Genomic DNA, 16595 nt, shown 5'->3' on the forward strand with positions numbered 1-16595 from the left:
AGACATAGAAACATCAGTGATAAGAGAGAATCATTGATCAGCTGCCTCCTACACACCCCATACTGTGGACTGAGCCTGCAACCCAGGAATCAAACTGTGACCTCCTGGTTCATAGGTTGATGCACAATCAATGAGCCATGCTGGCCAGGCCCAACACGTTTTCAGAGACATTTTTTGTTGTCAAAAGTGAGGTAGTGCTGGTGACATCCAGTGAGTGGAGGTCAGAGATATTACTAAACATCTCACCATGTACTAAACACCCACCCCCAAGAAATAATTATCTAGCTCACAGAAGCCTGTTCCAAAAGGACAAAAGAAGGGGATAAAATAGTTTATATTTTAACTTAAATCCACTCTATTCTATGCAAATATCTACATATCAATAACTGAATTTAGTGTTTTGACTTTGAAGTGAAAAAAAAAGGAAGAAAACAGGTAGGATAAAAATTGAGAAACTTCTTACATGTATAGGGCTGGGAGATAGTAAGCCTTCCACATTAATATTTTAGACATGTTTATGAAAAATAATCTTACTTTCTACTGTCCCCCCAAAGCACACATGACTCTAGGAGACAGTTGAGCAATCCATGCTTCGCGAACTCTGGTTTACTGCCACTGTGTGAATGCTTTCTGGTTACTGAACTTATAAAAACAAATTGAGAGGCTCTACCAACTTTTAGAGGCACCAGTCATGGCCAGACTAGCTAAACTTGATTTTCAGGCTTGGATCTATCTGTCCCTTACAAGTTGTGTGTCTATGAACAAGTTCACTAACCTCTCCAATCTTCAATGTCCCCATCTACAAAATGACAGCCAGTTTCATGAACTCCAATATTACATAGATTCTCACATCTCTAAATGGCAAAGGAAACTGATGAATGCATGGAACCCCATTTGCTTTATGGAAACCCTTTACTGAGAACTTCCTATGTGCACCAGACACGGTGCTTAGCATTTTATAAACACGTACTGCCCCCCACCCGCCTTAAAAATAACAAATTCTAAAAAGGTTTACACATGCTCTGCTCTTGTCTTCTAAGAAGTAGGAAGACAAGCCATTAAGGTGAGGAAATAAATCCCTGTGCTGCTGACATTCTGGTGCTAAAAGGATAAGAGAAGACATTGTAATTTTTTAATACTTTGCAAGTTACATCATTAACAGGTGAGAATCTTGGTAATGATTACTTTTTTGTTTTGATTTATTTATTTATTTATTTATTTATTTGCTCTCCATATGAGATGTATTTTTTAAATTCTTTATGTTTAAAGTATTACATATGGTATTACATAAGTCTCCTTTTCCCCCATTGACCTCTCCCCAGCCACCCCCACCCCCCAGAAGATGCCCTAGTGTCTGTGTCCATTGGTTGTGCTTATATGCATGCATACAAGTCCTTTGGTTGATCTCTTACCCCCTTCCTACCCTCCCCTGATTATTTTTATTTTGAACACTGGAGAGTTTAAAGAACGTAGATATACAGGAGAGTGAGCCTGTTAATTAACTCACTCAAATAATTCTACTATTGAATGACAGTGCTTGGAACATTGGAAATACCATAGAAAAGTGAACAGAAAATTCCATGCTTTCTAAGTGCTAATTAATGTTTTGGTGGCAAGAGACCCAGATTTTCCTGGATCTTCACATCTTGGGAATGTGTGGGAATCCAGGGAAGGGCCTTGGACTTCACACCGAATGTGGATTAAGCTAGTCCAGTGTGTATTCTTCTAAATGACAAAGGTCTGGTTTGCATATGTGAATTTGATCTAGGTTTTGGTTGCTTATATTGTAGACTAGAGGCCCGATGCCAGAAATTCATGCAAGAGTAGGCCTTCACAGCCCCAGCTGCCTTGGCCCTCACAGCCCCAATCCCTGCCCACTGGTTGTTTGGATTGTCGTTCTGGAAGGTCATTCCAGAAGGTCATTCGGCCATCTGGTCTAATTAGCAGGTTAGCTCTTTATTATATAGGATGAGGAAATTTAGGTTTAGTGATGGTGGATTCAGAAATTTGCCCATGGACACACAGTTAGTAAGTATTTGATCAAAGAATGTGATTCAGTTTTGCCTGAACCCCAAACCAGGTGGGTGCATACCTTGCTGTACTATATTCAGTTGTGCTGAAAAGTACAGAAGTTAAACTGACTGCCTCAGTATTATTTGGGTATCTAAAGATGGGCTGAGCTTAAACAAATTAATAAGGTCTATTATTGAGTAACTAGAGGCCTGGTGAATGAATTCGTGCACAGGTGGGGAATGGCTGACCTGATCCAGCCAGGCCAGCCGGGAGGAGAGGCCGTGGGTGGTTGGCTGGCCAGCCCCACCCCCTGATCAAACTCCTGGTAAAACTCCTGGTTGAACTCCCAGTCGAGGGAACAATTTGCATATTAGTCTTTTATTATATAGGATATCTTTCACTGTAGGTTCAACTCAACATTACTAGTTTGTCCTTAGTTGTCTTAACCATGTAATGTATCCTATATAATAAGTGCCTAATATGCAAATAGACTGAACGGCAGAATGACTGGTCACTATGATGCACACTAACCACCATGGGGCAGATGTTCAATGCAGGAGCTGCCCCCAGCCTGCAGGACCCAGGCCAGCCAAGGAGGGTGCCAGTGGGGGCCCTCCTGATCACCCCACCAGTTGTCCCACAGATTGGCCCTGATCGCCCGCCAGGCCAAGGGACCTACTCATGCATGGATTTCCTGCATTGGGCCTCTAGTTTTAAATAAAACAAAATCAAATGAATATTTCACACACAAAAAAAGTATAATGCCTAGAGTTAATTAGCATCTACCAAGTTTTAGGTAACATTGTATAAATTGCCACAAGCAGTATCAGAATTAGGATCTGAAACTAGGTCTATAGATCATGAAAGTTAAGAACGGTTTTAGATTTTAAATATGTGTCTTTTAAAAAAAAAATTGTATCTTCTAGTCAATATTACTATCTTCAATCTGAAGGACCAAAATAAATAATAGGGTTTTGTTATTAAAAATTCATAAAACTAGCCCTACCTGGTTTGGCTCAGTGGATAGAGTATCAGCCTGTGGACGAAAGGGTCCCAGGTTCAGTTCTGGGAAAGGGCATGTATCTCGTTTTCAGGCTCCTCTCCAGCCTGGGTCCTGGTCAGGACACATGTAGGAGTCAATCAATCAAAGTGTTTCTCTCACATCAATATTTCTCTCTGTCTTACCCTTTCTCTTCTACTCTCTCTTAAAAAAAAAATCAATGGGAAAATATCCTTGGGTGAGGATTAAAAAAAAAAAATTGAAACTAAATGAATGTTCAATAGAATTAAATATCAACTTTCAATTTTGTTTAAGTTTATAGTGTATATAATTTTAGATTTATTAAAGCTTAAACTTGCCCTGAGATTTTTGGGGACTAGAGTGTCACTAACCCCTCCTGTGAAGCCAGAGTAATGAACTGATCATTATGCATTGTTCTTGACAGAGTAGAATTCAAGAAGAGCAAAAGAAATGTGGCAGGATGTACCCAGGTGTTGCCAAGCAACCTGGTCACTTCATTTCCCAAGGATTACTCTGTATGTGAGACATAATTTTGATATTTGACTCAAAATCATTTTATCTTTTAGATACTACATTGGTTATTGTTGCTTCAATAGAAGTGATGATAAATTATTCTTATGACTCTCATGTTTAATTCTTTTAGGCTTATAGAAAACCTGGATTCCTGCAACTGTTAACTAAAATTTAAAAATACACCATGACTGCACATAAAAATTGAGTACCAACCTAGATAAGCATTATATATGAATTATAATTTTTGTGCTAATGAACAAATTTATTCAGTAGGATGAGAATTGTGGGAAATTGTCATTCACTAGAAAATTAATGTAACAGGAAAAGTTCCCTTTGCAAGCTAATGCCTTTTTAACCAACATAGATTTTGAGATTCAATGTTTTATTAAATCCAGCTTGACCACATTTTAGCATTTATATATCACTGTTGTCTATGAGTAATTGCAGAAGATTTTGTTGCTGGTGCTATTATCAGGAATTTCATGTGAACATGAAAATGGAGATGGTGAATATGAGTTGATATAGTACTTCTGGAGAGTGCCAAGCTTTTTATTTTCATAAGCACTTATTTTCAGATGCCCCATGAAGAGTAGATGCTTTTGAAACTTTGTTTGGAACACCTATCCTAAAAGTCAACATATAAATCAAATCTTCTTTGACCCCATGGAGATCTCTGTTAGTGTCCTGTGCCTTATGACTGTGGAAACTAAAGTTGTTTTACAGGTAGCATCTAAAGAGAAAATTGTCATTGGCCATATTCAATGAAGTTAAGACAGTTTTTATGTGAACAAAGATAGTTAAGGTTTATTTATTGTAGTGTGTGTGTGTATGTGTGTGTGTGTGTGTGTGTGTGTGTGTGTGTGTGTGTGTGTGTGTGTTTCCATGGGTTTCATTTCTAGGATTAATATTTTTAGAAAAGTCTGCATTTCATCTTATGTTGGACTCACAAAATTAAACCATAAGGATAAAGGGACAATTTGTTAACCATATGCAAACACTTGGATATTTGCACTCAAATGGAAATGAATTTTACTGACTATATATGGTAGAATTGAAGCTAAATTGGTGTAAAAAATATCTAGTTGTTTATAAACAAAAGTTGTTGGTATTTCAGCATTGCTCCACAGGATTAGTCAAGGGTGCAGCTTGCTGCTTCGGCATCACATAGGCCATGATCTTGTTCTGCATCACTGAGAATGCTAGTCATACGCTAAGACCAATCCACAGCAAAGAAAAGAGAACAGGGTCCCTCATTAATTCTCTGCACCCATTCCAATGTGTGGACATGTTTCCAACACCGCCAACCAACTCTCTAAGCTGTGTATCCCACAGTTCAACTCAATGATCATGTTATGTACCTGGGGATAGCATTGGATCCTACAGATTAAGGGCTCAATTCAATAAGACTGCCCCCCCCCCCCCCCCGAATTCAGACACCAGTTGCAAGCTCAGGTTGTTACCTGTGCTTCTGTCAAACTGGCTTCAGGTTGGACGTTTCCACATCCTCTTTCTTGGGTTCAGTTAATACATTAGGCGGCTAACAAAGCTCAGAGAACATTTTACTTACTAGACTGCCACTTTATTATAAAAGGATAGAACTCAAGAACAGCCAGAGCCCTAGCCGGTTTGGCTCAGTGGATAGAGCATCAGCTTAGGGACTGAAGGGTCCTGGGTTCGATTCCAATCAAGGGCACATGCCCAGATTGGAGGCTCAATCCCCAGAAGAGGGTGTGCAGCAGGCAGCAGATCAATGATTCTCTCTCATCATTGATGTTTCTATCTCTCTCTCCCTCTCCCTTCCTCTCTGAAATCAATAAAAATATATTTTTTTTAAAAAAAGAACAAAAGAACAGCCAGATAGAAGAAAGGACAGGGAAAGGAATGTGGGGAGGGGCACCAGCTCCAGCCTCTCTCGGAGTGCTCCACCCCACACCTCCAGCCAGGAAGCTCTCCAAACCAAGTACTTTGGGGTTTTTTTCTGGAGGCTTCACTACTTAGGCATGGATGATTTATTCATTGGACATGGGTGATGCATTCAACTTTTAGGCCCCTCTCCCTCCCTGGAGGTCACAGTGTCACGAATGAAAGTTTCAATCCTCTAATCACGTGATTGGTTCTCCTGGCAACCAGCCCCCATCCTTAGTTGCCACCAAAGTCCCCTCCTTATCATAACAAAAGACACCTTGATTGCTCTCTACACTTAAGGAAATTTCCAGGGTTTTAGAAGCTCTGTGCTAGGAACAGAGATAAAAGCCAAATATACATTTCTTATTATAAATATCACAATATCACACTCATACTTAATGTTTTGAGGAAAAGGTCTGGAAGTGGAACAGATTATTTCTGTCCACCCCCATCTGGTCTGAACTCATTTATGTGACTGTTCATAAGTGCAAGGAAAGTTGTGAAACGCGTCTCTGGCTAGGTGCTCAGTTTAAACTCTGGGTGGGAGGTTCATTGATTAAAAGGAAGAAATGGCAAATGCATGCTGGGAGACAGGTAGGCATGTCTGTCAATCTGATGTCCAGCAAGGGTTTAAAAGTTCTTTGACTTTTTTTTGCATTTTTTAAACCTTTTCACCCAGAACTACTTGAAAGATTAAAGGATATCACTATGAGTTTAATTCAGAATGTTATTGTTTAATTGTTCTACAGTCCATAGTTTAAAATATTATTGGTGAGGAGTTCTTCTCATCCCCACCTGTTGACCTGTTGCCCTGGGAAAGTGGGCTTCTTGTGATGTCAACAGAAAAGGAATTTTCTGAGACTCAAGTTGGAGAATGAGTAGCATTTATTTGTATGGAGTGAAACCCCTGAGTTTCTGAAGGCCCCTCTCCCTCCTGTCCTGCCAGGGAAGAAATCCGGCTGTGTCCTTAGCAGAGCTTGGAATAAAGCCACCGCCCAGTTTCCATTCCATGTTGGAGTTTAATCCAGTTCAGCATCAGGCTAGCTTAGCTTGTGTTCCCACCTGCAGTCAGTCCATTGGGTAGGGGGGTTCACATGGCCCATGCCCTCGAAGCTTCTGGGAACACAGGAGAATGCAAGGAAGTAGAAGCAAAACCAGAGAAACAAGAAAGCCATGAGAGAGAGAATTCCTTCATTTGGGATGATGTATCCCCCAATTTTTGCAAGCTTGCAGTGACTCTGCCACCCAGCCATGATCTTTCTTTTCAGGCTAGACTGACAGGCATCTTCTCTATGTCACCCCAATTCATTGCACATGCACCCATCTGATCTATGTTGGACTCCCTTTCCCCAGTGATCTGCAGCGAATGGACTGGTGGTTCCTGGGGAGTGTGAAGTTGCAGCTTTCTGGTGAAGCTGTCCAGATGGGCATGCTAATATTGTCTGGCTTCCCTATATTATTAATAACTAGCTAATTACAACAGTATCAAAGACAGTCACCTTATTTCCAGTTTTGTTCAAAGTGTTATTGTCTGTTATTCTTACACAATTAAATAGTGTCACCATTCACTCTTTAAAATTGTTCCAGCTTGGGTAAGAAGTCATATTGCCATTCTATCTAAAATCAACTTAGTCAAACCCTGAAATTTGGGATGGGATCAGCTTTTGCTGGAACAGATGTAGAAGAGGAAGAGGGGGAATATCTGACTGAAATCAGGATTCTTTATGGAAGAGAAAGAAAAGAGGATGTCTGTAAGAAATAAAACATGTTCTGCAGGGTATCTCTTCCAGATGTTGTGAAAGGACTTGTGTCTTCCCCTCCCCTTACCCCCCCCCAAATTTTTTTTTGGTATGTTGAAACCCTAAATGCCAGTATGGTTACATTTGGAAATAAGGCCAGTAGAAGATAATAGAGGTTAAGTGAGGTCATGAGGATGGGGCCTTAATCCAATAGGACTGGGATCCTTCTTTTTTTTTTTTTTTTTTCCCCCAATTTATTTATTTATTTTTTGTTTTTGTGTTTTTTTTTTTTTTTTTTTTTTTTTTTTTATTGCTTAAAGTATTACAAAGGGTATTACATATGTGTCCTTTTTTTCCCCCGCCCTTGACAATGGGATCCTTCTAAGAAGAGAGACACTAGAGTTCACTCTCTCTCTGCACACACAGAAACCAACACAGTTGGCATCTTGAACTTGGACTTCCAGCCTTCAGAACTGTGAGAAAATAAGGTTTTGTTGTTTAGGCCATCAAGCCTGTGGTATTTTGCTAAGGCAGCCTGAGCAGATGAATATGCCTGCTATATGCTGTTTTGTTTTGTTTTTCCTTCTAAGTATATCTGAGTTTACCTGTAATGCTAGGCACTTTCCATTGTGAGTGCTTAGGGGGGAGCATAGGTTTTTCTGTTTCATTTTCTTCCCACTCCATCTATCTGCCTCTGCACTTAGGTTCTCTATTTATGGAGCTAAACCCTCAACTTTTTGGATGAAGAGGCTGACTGTACAACCGCCCCACAGTCCCCAGGCTTTTAAGATGCCATATGCTGTGTGAATATTCCTGGGTGGTTGTGAGCCACTTTAGACTTCCCCTATACCCCACTTATGGATTGACTGACATGTGGGAACTTGGATGGGCTCTATAAAAGTTCCATCTGACTCGTACAAAAAGGAAGTGTTTAATATGACATGAAACAGCATTTAAGGAGAGGTTATAAAAGGAAGGTTTAATCAGCTCTGTAGTAAAATTTATGGTCCACATTTGAAGGGGGGATGCTTTCTAAGCTTAACCTCAGCTTGGATCTTCTTCATGTTTGTTCCAATGTACCTACGTCTACTCACTTTTCCCCCTGCTTAGTTGGAAAACCTTTTTGATGAAGGACATCACTTCCCATATGCTGTATTTGTCATTAATTAAACAGAGAATCTCAGGTTAAATTTCCTTAGGGATACATTAGATTTGTTTTCCATCAAGTCTGTTATTAGGGCATATTTAGGAAGACAGTGGATACCTAATCTAGGCATTCATTTAAAATTCATTAAATTTAATGTAAAAGTTCTGGACAATGCAGGGCAGGGGAGAATGGAAGGTTTATGCTATATATACACAATTAGGCTGAGCTGGGATTCTTACCACTTAATTGTTACGGCTGTAATTCCTTGATTTCTAAACATTGTGTGTACATGCCACTATTTTTAACATGTTCAGGAGGATCTGGGAGAGCAACCTGTAATGAAATACAATGGGATTTCTGTAGTGAAACATGAGTATTTACACTAAATGTGATAATGATTCTAAGATCAAGTCAGCTTTTGCTTCTGAAAGTGCTTAGGTCTGGTTGAATTTGCAGCCGTCTGAGTTACCAAAGAAGCTTACTTTTTCATAGTTTTGGATTTCTGAATTGGATAAGGGGTTGTAGACCTGCAATTATCATCACAGCCCAGATTTAAAAGGAAGTACCTGAGACACAGACAGTAAAGAAACATGCTCCGGGTTTCATGACTGATACATGATGACAATATAATTCAAGCCCCTGCCATACAGATTCTTCATGTCACCTCAGTGAAATGACACAAAGCAGGGGAAAATTTGACAGGATGAGGAAGGAGTCTTGGAGGAGGTGACATTTGACTTTACTATGTTGGGATTTTATACGTGTGATTTATTTTATGCTTTCCAGCACCAAGTAAATTTGAAGGAAAAAGCTTCAAACATGACCTTTGGATGTGTTTGGCTGGAATAGGACTAGAAAGGGAGGAGGGACCAGATCATAGACTCTAATCATTAAATTAATTCAAGAAAAAAATGTAGACACGGTTCTCAAAGTAAGAGGAACATGACTGAATGATGAAATGGTATAGTCAGAGTTGGGGTGGTCTTAATGAGCTAACAATACATAGAAAGTATTTTTAGCAATAAAGCACTTTTAATTTAGGTATATACATTTTCTTACACAATACTATTGCGTACTTAATATACTACAGAGTACTACAACATAGTTTTATATTTATATGCATTGGGAAAACAAAAAATTTGCATGACTCACTTTATAACAATATTCACTTTATTGTGGTTGTCCACCTGTACACAGCATGGACACGTCCAGGTGGGCTGAATGGGACAATGCAAGATTTCATCATGCTACTCAGAATGACGTGCAATTTAAAATTTATGAAATGTTTATTTATGGAATTTTCCATTTAATATTTTTGGACTGCTGTTGACATGAGTAACAAATTGCTAAAAGCAAAACCACAGATAAGGGAAACTACTATATTTAGTTACCACTTAATTAGTTTAATGGCATACTATTAAACATACTAGAAATGATAGTATTATGGAAAAATGTCTTGAGGTAGCTGGCTATCTCACAAACTTCCAAGTTGTCGTCAGATGATATAGACACAACCAATTGGATTGCTCTGAGACTCCTATGTAAAGGCATCAACTCTCTGAGTAAGAGCAGAACACATTCAGTTAACTAAAAATGTATTACCCTTATGGGGGAAGAAGGAATGAAGGAAGTAGTATAACAAATCAAAATATTCTTTCTCATCATCGGTGTAAATCAAAATTGAGTATACAAAGGGAGTCAGGCAAAACAAGATGTCTAAATCTACAACAAAATATAAAAAACTGTGTTAGCTTAGGGTCACAAGTCACTGTTGTTCCTGTTACATTAGTATGTGAAATAATTAACTATGGTGGCACTGAAATAACACCAGGCTAATTAAAGTTCTGTCAGGTTCCCTAATATAAAGGCTAGTCTTTCATGCTCAGCCATGTAACTTGGCTCAAAACTGAAGTTTAGGGCATAAACCAACACTAAGATTATATACACACTGTGTGTGTGTGTGTTTCTATCTATATATGTGTATATGTATATTTGTGTGTGTGTGTATTTATAATAAAAGCATAATATGCTAATTAGACCCGATGTCCTTCTGGACGACCTCCCAGACGAAGCCCTGGCTGCGAGGGAAGCCTGGGTCCAGGGTGCCAGAGGGAAGCGGGTGCTGGCAGCCAGGGGAAGGAAAGCCGACTCTTGCATGAATTTCATGCATCGGGCCTTTAGTATACATATTTTTTAAAAAATAATTATTTCTTATATAAGTTTTAAAAAGTTTATTTGATGTGAAAATGTTAGGAAGTTTAATCCATAGCCATCCATTTGTCTATGAGCTACAAATCAAATTCTAATATTTGTTTTTCTACTAGAAGGGTTTTTTGTAATGTCACCCCTCTTAACCATTAAGTTAATTTACATACATACATCTTACATAGCTTATAGTCATGCTTTACCAAGTTTTCGATTTATCTTTAGTTGTCTCTCACTTTCCCACCAAGTCTGAAGGGTGTTTTGAGTTGAAACATTAAGTGGTAAGTGCTGATCAATATTTTAAAGATGCAGACCATGTGGTCATCTACAAAGCTGGCTGACTCTGACAGACCTTGAGCTGACCCATTCATTCCATGAGTCATTTTTAACCCTGTTTATTTTCATATTTCTTACTTTTCATAATTGTTCTTTATTTTACTGATTTTGAAAAAAGGCAAGAAATTGCTGTGGCATAAAGAACACAGCTTTGTGGTAAAAAGAATAAAAATGGTATGGACAAATAAGGAAAAGGAGGAGCTAAACGCAGAGCATTTTTCCTGGATTCTTTTGTGTTTGTCATGTCCCAGCTCCTACAAGAGGGTGGCTGAGAAGAGTAAGAGATTTTTCCATGCAGCATTCTTAGAGAAATGTTTTGTAAAGTATTTTGTAAAGTTAAGTTGCTTGATTATGTTGAAATGCAAGTACCAGCTCAGTAGAATTCCCAGATGAGCATATTTATGCATATCATCCATTATTAACTTCTGTACAATATTAAATAAAAAACATCTCCAGGCATCCTGGCATGAATTAAAAACAAGAATGCCACCATACTATTGATTACTGTTCTACATGGTTACACTTTAATATGCATAGCAATGCAAAATAAGTATGTTAAAAATCCTTCAATGATATACACCATTCTTCTGGGAATACTGATACATTTTCCACAAAAATTGTACACTATGTCTGCTATTACATGAAAAATGTCTGTAAAATGACCTATTTCAAATATACTTTTCTACAACTCATGTATTTAGAATTTGTGGAATATTGTCAGCCTTTCTACGTATTTTGGAATAATAAGATTTCTATAACACAGAATGCATTCCATTGTTATTAATACTAACAGTCTCTATGACACATCACTGTGTGAGCATTTAGGATGTGCCATCTCTAATTTTCACAGAAGAGTCCTATTTGCTTAACTAGCTCAATAATTTCAATCATAATTTTATTGTTGAAAGCCCATTAGTACACAACCCATTGTGTTAGGTTCAGGAGAAACCAAGTGATAATTACATAAATTCAGAGCTTTCCAACCTATCATATAACTAGGGAGAGAGATTACAAACAAAAATATTATACCTCCAATTTAAAGCTTCTCTCCTTATGATACTTTAAATATTTCAATATCCCCTTGCCCCTCAGCTAATCATTTCACTTTTATTTGTCCAAAAATCATTTTACCTGACATGTTTCCGTGTGTATAAGTAGAAATGTGTACACAAACTTGAAACAATTATTTCTTTTAATGAAATCAATGAATGAATCTACATTCACCTAAAAGAAAAATGAGAACTTAATCAAATTCACTATCAAAGTTTATTAAGTCTATATAACTTTCTTAGAGAAAACAAGGCACCAGGTTTCAGTCGATAATTGGGGTTGCCAACGTAAAGAATCACTATGGGGAAGGAGTCATTTCTAAATACAACCAGCCTTATTTCCAGTCAGAGAGTAATCACCATTTCCAAGCTACATTGGGCTGAATTTCCTTCTAACAAATGTGATAATATAGAACTCTATGAAAGTTAATGTTCCAATGAGAACTCTAAAATGATCTTCTCAAAAAATAATATTGGTGCATTAAAATGAAGAATTACACATTAAATCCCAAGTTAAAACCCTCCTAGCATTAATGCAAAAATAGGCTATGATGTATTTACCTTATTTTTTTTCTACTTTTAACATTTTTTAAAGTGCTGGAAGATATTTAGAGAAATTCATCTATACCAAGATCACAGTGAGTCTCATTAATGAGAAACTTTCGGAGGTATTTTAAGCAAATAACACAAATAATTTTAAAAATAGTGTTTAATTCCCATATTGATGCAGGACAACCATTTGCACTGTTGTTCATGATTTCACAATTTTTGTAGATTTGTGCTTTCCTACCATCATAGTACTCAGTTTGATTATACCTTAACCATCATGGGTTGGTTAGATACCATTCTCTTAGATACCATTGTTTAATTTATTATTATTTATGTTTTTATTTATTCCACTTTAAGGATCCATTAGATTTGGTTAGGAATGTTCTGGGCAGTTTGTGAATGAGTCAGAGAGATACCAACTCTGAAAAACAAGTATTTTTCCACACTCCTTACAACCCCACTTCTGTACAGGTGGTTCCTACTCTCAGATTACTCTCTGAGAAGAAAAATGTAAAATAGCCAATTTCCAGCCCTAGCTGGTTTGGCTCAGTGGATGGAGCATCGACCTGTGGACTGAAGGGTCCCAGGTTCGATTCTCATCAAGGGCACATGGGGTGTTCAGGAGGTAGCCAATCAATGATTCTTTCTCATCATTAATGTTTCTATCTCTCTCTCCCTTCCTCTCTGAAATCAATAAAAAATATTTTTAGAAAATAATAATAAAATAGCCAATGTCCAGTGTTAAAAACACCAGTTCTGTGTACTACACAAGAGGGGTGGGCAGAGAAGGGGCTGTGTTGGCGAATGATTACCGGCATCATGAGCTGCTGAGACACAGTGCAGTCTCTGCTGAAAGGACCGCCCCACACACTAGCCTGGCTATGCGCAGTGCCCAGTGTGGTCCTGGGAACCTGTGATTGCTGAGCCTCAGCTTCCACAGGCAGGTGGTTTGGGAGCCAGTCCCTCTGGTGGCAGTCATCAATGTTGGGAGGCTACATATATGGACAAGCTCATTCTAGGGAGAACCCCGATACTTGGTCTTGCTGTTGGAGAAATCTGGGGGGAGAGACCAGGGGTGTGCCGACCACCAGGAGCCTTCAGACTCCCAGGAGGAGCCGTATGCAGGCTGATGAGAACTGGAACCCCTGGCAGCCGCTGGGGAAGTAGGGAGTGAATTCCTTCCAGAGAAACCGGGAGATAGGCCTTTTGGCCAGGGCCCTGTGCACTGACCTGTTGTGTAGCCAGGGAGTGTCCGTGCACCCATTTAACAACTGCTTTTCTGTTTGCTATTGTTCTAAGTGACTCATGAATGTGAGCTCATTGCTTACCAGAGACAGGTGATTTGGGAGGTGCATTCTTCGGGTGACAACTGTACATGTTGGGGCATTAGATGTGTGGGCGAGCTCCTTCTAAGGAGAAGCTAGAGGTCTGGTTTTATGGTGGGAGCAAGTCAGAGGGAGGATGTGGGGGAGTGTCCACCCGCTTTTTTGAGCTTCAGGGAGGATCCCAGTTGGCACCCAATGTAAGCACCAGCTGGTGACGTATTCATCCCACCCTTCCAGGGAAAACCCGAGAGGTGGCATTGCTCTCTGCTCCCTCTGCACTGAGCCTGAAGGACATGGTGGGGGCCACGCTCCGGAATCCTCCTGTTTAGCAAGTGCTTCTTTGTTTGCTATAGTCCTGTGAGACTCATGACCGCAAATCCTATTGGTTATCTGAGATAAGTGCTTTGGGGACCCATCCACTGGGTGGGACCCATCCACTGGGTGGCGGCCTTGAAAGTTGAGGTGCTTGCTATATGTGTGGTCCAAACTCATTAGAAGCTGGGATTTGGGAGTTACCTCCCAACTGTAAGGCACTGATCTGGGTGGGATTTACAGCCAGCCTGAGTCTCAGCCTTTCCCATCTGTTTCAATGTATTTTCCAGTTACCTGGGGTGTAGGAGTCACTCAAATCTAGTTTCTGGATTATTGTTTGAGGGAATTGCTCTGGGTATAGCTGTATAATCTGTGTGTTCACAGGAGGGAAATTTAGGAGCCTCCTATGTTGCCATCTCAGTGGCATTTGTCCTTTCTCCTTTTTTTTAATGCATTTGGAAAAATATGGAACATGCCTCCTTTATTTAAGCAGATTTTCCAAAGTAATGTGCAAAAAAAAGAGAAAGAAAATCCTAGCCCTACTAAGATGCCCAATGTTATTGTCAATCTCTCTGTAATTGCAGTCTTACAGTTTGTATAGTGTGGTTGTTCATAGCTCTCCATAGCTTCTTTTTATTTTTTTAATATATATTTATTGATTTCAGAGAGGAAGGGAGAGGGATAGAGAGATAGAAACATCAATGATGAGAGAGAATCATTGACCGGCTGCCTCCTGCACGCCCCCCACTGGGGATTGAACCTGCAATCCAGGCATGTACCCTTGGCCGGAACTGAACCTGGGACCCTTCAGTCCGCAGGTTGACGCTCCATCCACTGAGCCAAACCGTCTAGGGCTCCATAGCTTCTTGATATAGGTTTATGTCTAATATACACTGAGTGGCTAAATTATTATTACCGGCCAGATTATTATGACCACCCCATCAGTACTTCATTGACACTTCCAAAAATACTGAATATTGAAAACTTTCTAAGCAAATACTCTCAAGGTTTTATTATTATTATTATTTGCATAACTAATTCACTTCATCGTACTGATGGGGTGGTCATAATAATCTGGCCGGTCATAATAATCTGGCCACTCAGTGTATATCCACCTGGTTTGACGTGGGCATGAGTCAGACACCATCCTGTATGTTTCCTCATTTTACTGCTTTCCCACCAAACTACAATGCACACATACATAATGCAGGAAAATTTTTTCTTCTCTGTTTTGTTGTTATTGTTGTTGTTGCTGTTGTTGTTTGGGGGTTAGGTTGTTTTTTTTTTCTGATGTGAACACTCTGTCAGTTTAAAGATGTACATGAGCATGGTTTTCCTCAGGAAACCTGTAATGGGGTGACCCACGGAGATGACCACCAGGGACTCAGATCAAAATTTAGGAGCCTTTATTCAGCTGGCCAGCGACTACAGTTACAGCACCCTGCCAAAGCAGAGGCTGCACTGCAGTGCCAACTGTAGGAGTTACAGCGTTTTTATTTGCAAAAAACCACAAAGTTAGTTACGAAGCCTTCCCGACACAGTACAGCATCAGTACAGTGACTACCTTCCTATCTATGTGTTCTAGCGCCAGATATACAGCCCAGCACATTCCCTACTGGTCTTATTGGGAATCAAATCATTGATTCTGCTTAGTCCTTTGCCTCCCAAATTTGGAATGAGACTTCCAGGCCTTCTGAGAAAGAAGGCCTGCATGCTGGGAAGGGGCCATGAGACCGTATCTCAAGGCCTGGCCTGCTGTCAGCACTGACAACTCTGTCTGGTGCGTAGTTTACGCCACGGCCTCTCTGGAATGGGAGTAGTCTTATTTTCCTTATTATTTAAGACAGAAGCCATACTCTCAGGGTTAAAATTTCAAACAGCAGTTTTTATATAAGATGGATACTTCAAAACCAAGAAAGAATATCTCTCAGTTCATATCAGCCACACTACACTGTTTATAAATAAATTAAGACCCACAGAATATCGCAGATCTTTGGTTTAAAATGTCTAGTCCAAATTCAGATATCTACTTAGTTCTGAAAATCATTGGCACAGATCTGGCACTTAAACTTTCTTGAATAATTCCATTATATCATTAAGATATTCATAGGCTAAGATTACTTTTTTTTCTTAAATGAGGCAGTAAGCAAAAATCTTAGTGTACCATGTAAAAATGTATTAATTTAACATGGCCCTTTGAGCCTATTTTAAATATTATATCCACTTATGAATGGGTTACTGAGCTAATGAAAGAATAAGAAATGACCTCCCAGGCATGCAGACATTGAACCAAAAATGCAACTCAGCAGTCTTGGTCTAAAAATAAGATATAGAGACATCAAGACACACTAATTTCAAAATTCAGTGTGAGAAAATATCTTTTTAAATATTTTCAATCAAATATTCAGAGTCGGTCTTTGGAGTGGTGTTGAACCAATATTTGGGGTAAAAGCCTAAAATCAGGATGTAGCAGATGTATTA

Source organism: Myotis myotis, unplaced genomic scaffold (genome assembly GCF_014108235.1).
Source record: "Myotis myotis isolate mMyoMyo1 unplaced genomic scaffold, mMyoMyo1.p scaffold_m19_p_2, whole genome shotgun sequence".
In the NCBI taxonomy this organism is placed as follows: domain Eukaryota; kingdom Metazoa; phylum Chordata; class Mammalia; order Chiroptera; family Vespertilionidae; genus Myotis; species Myotis myotis.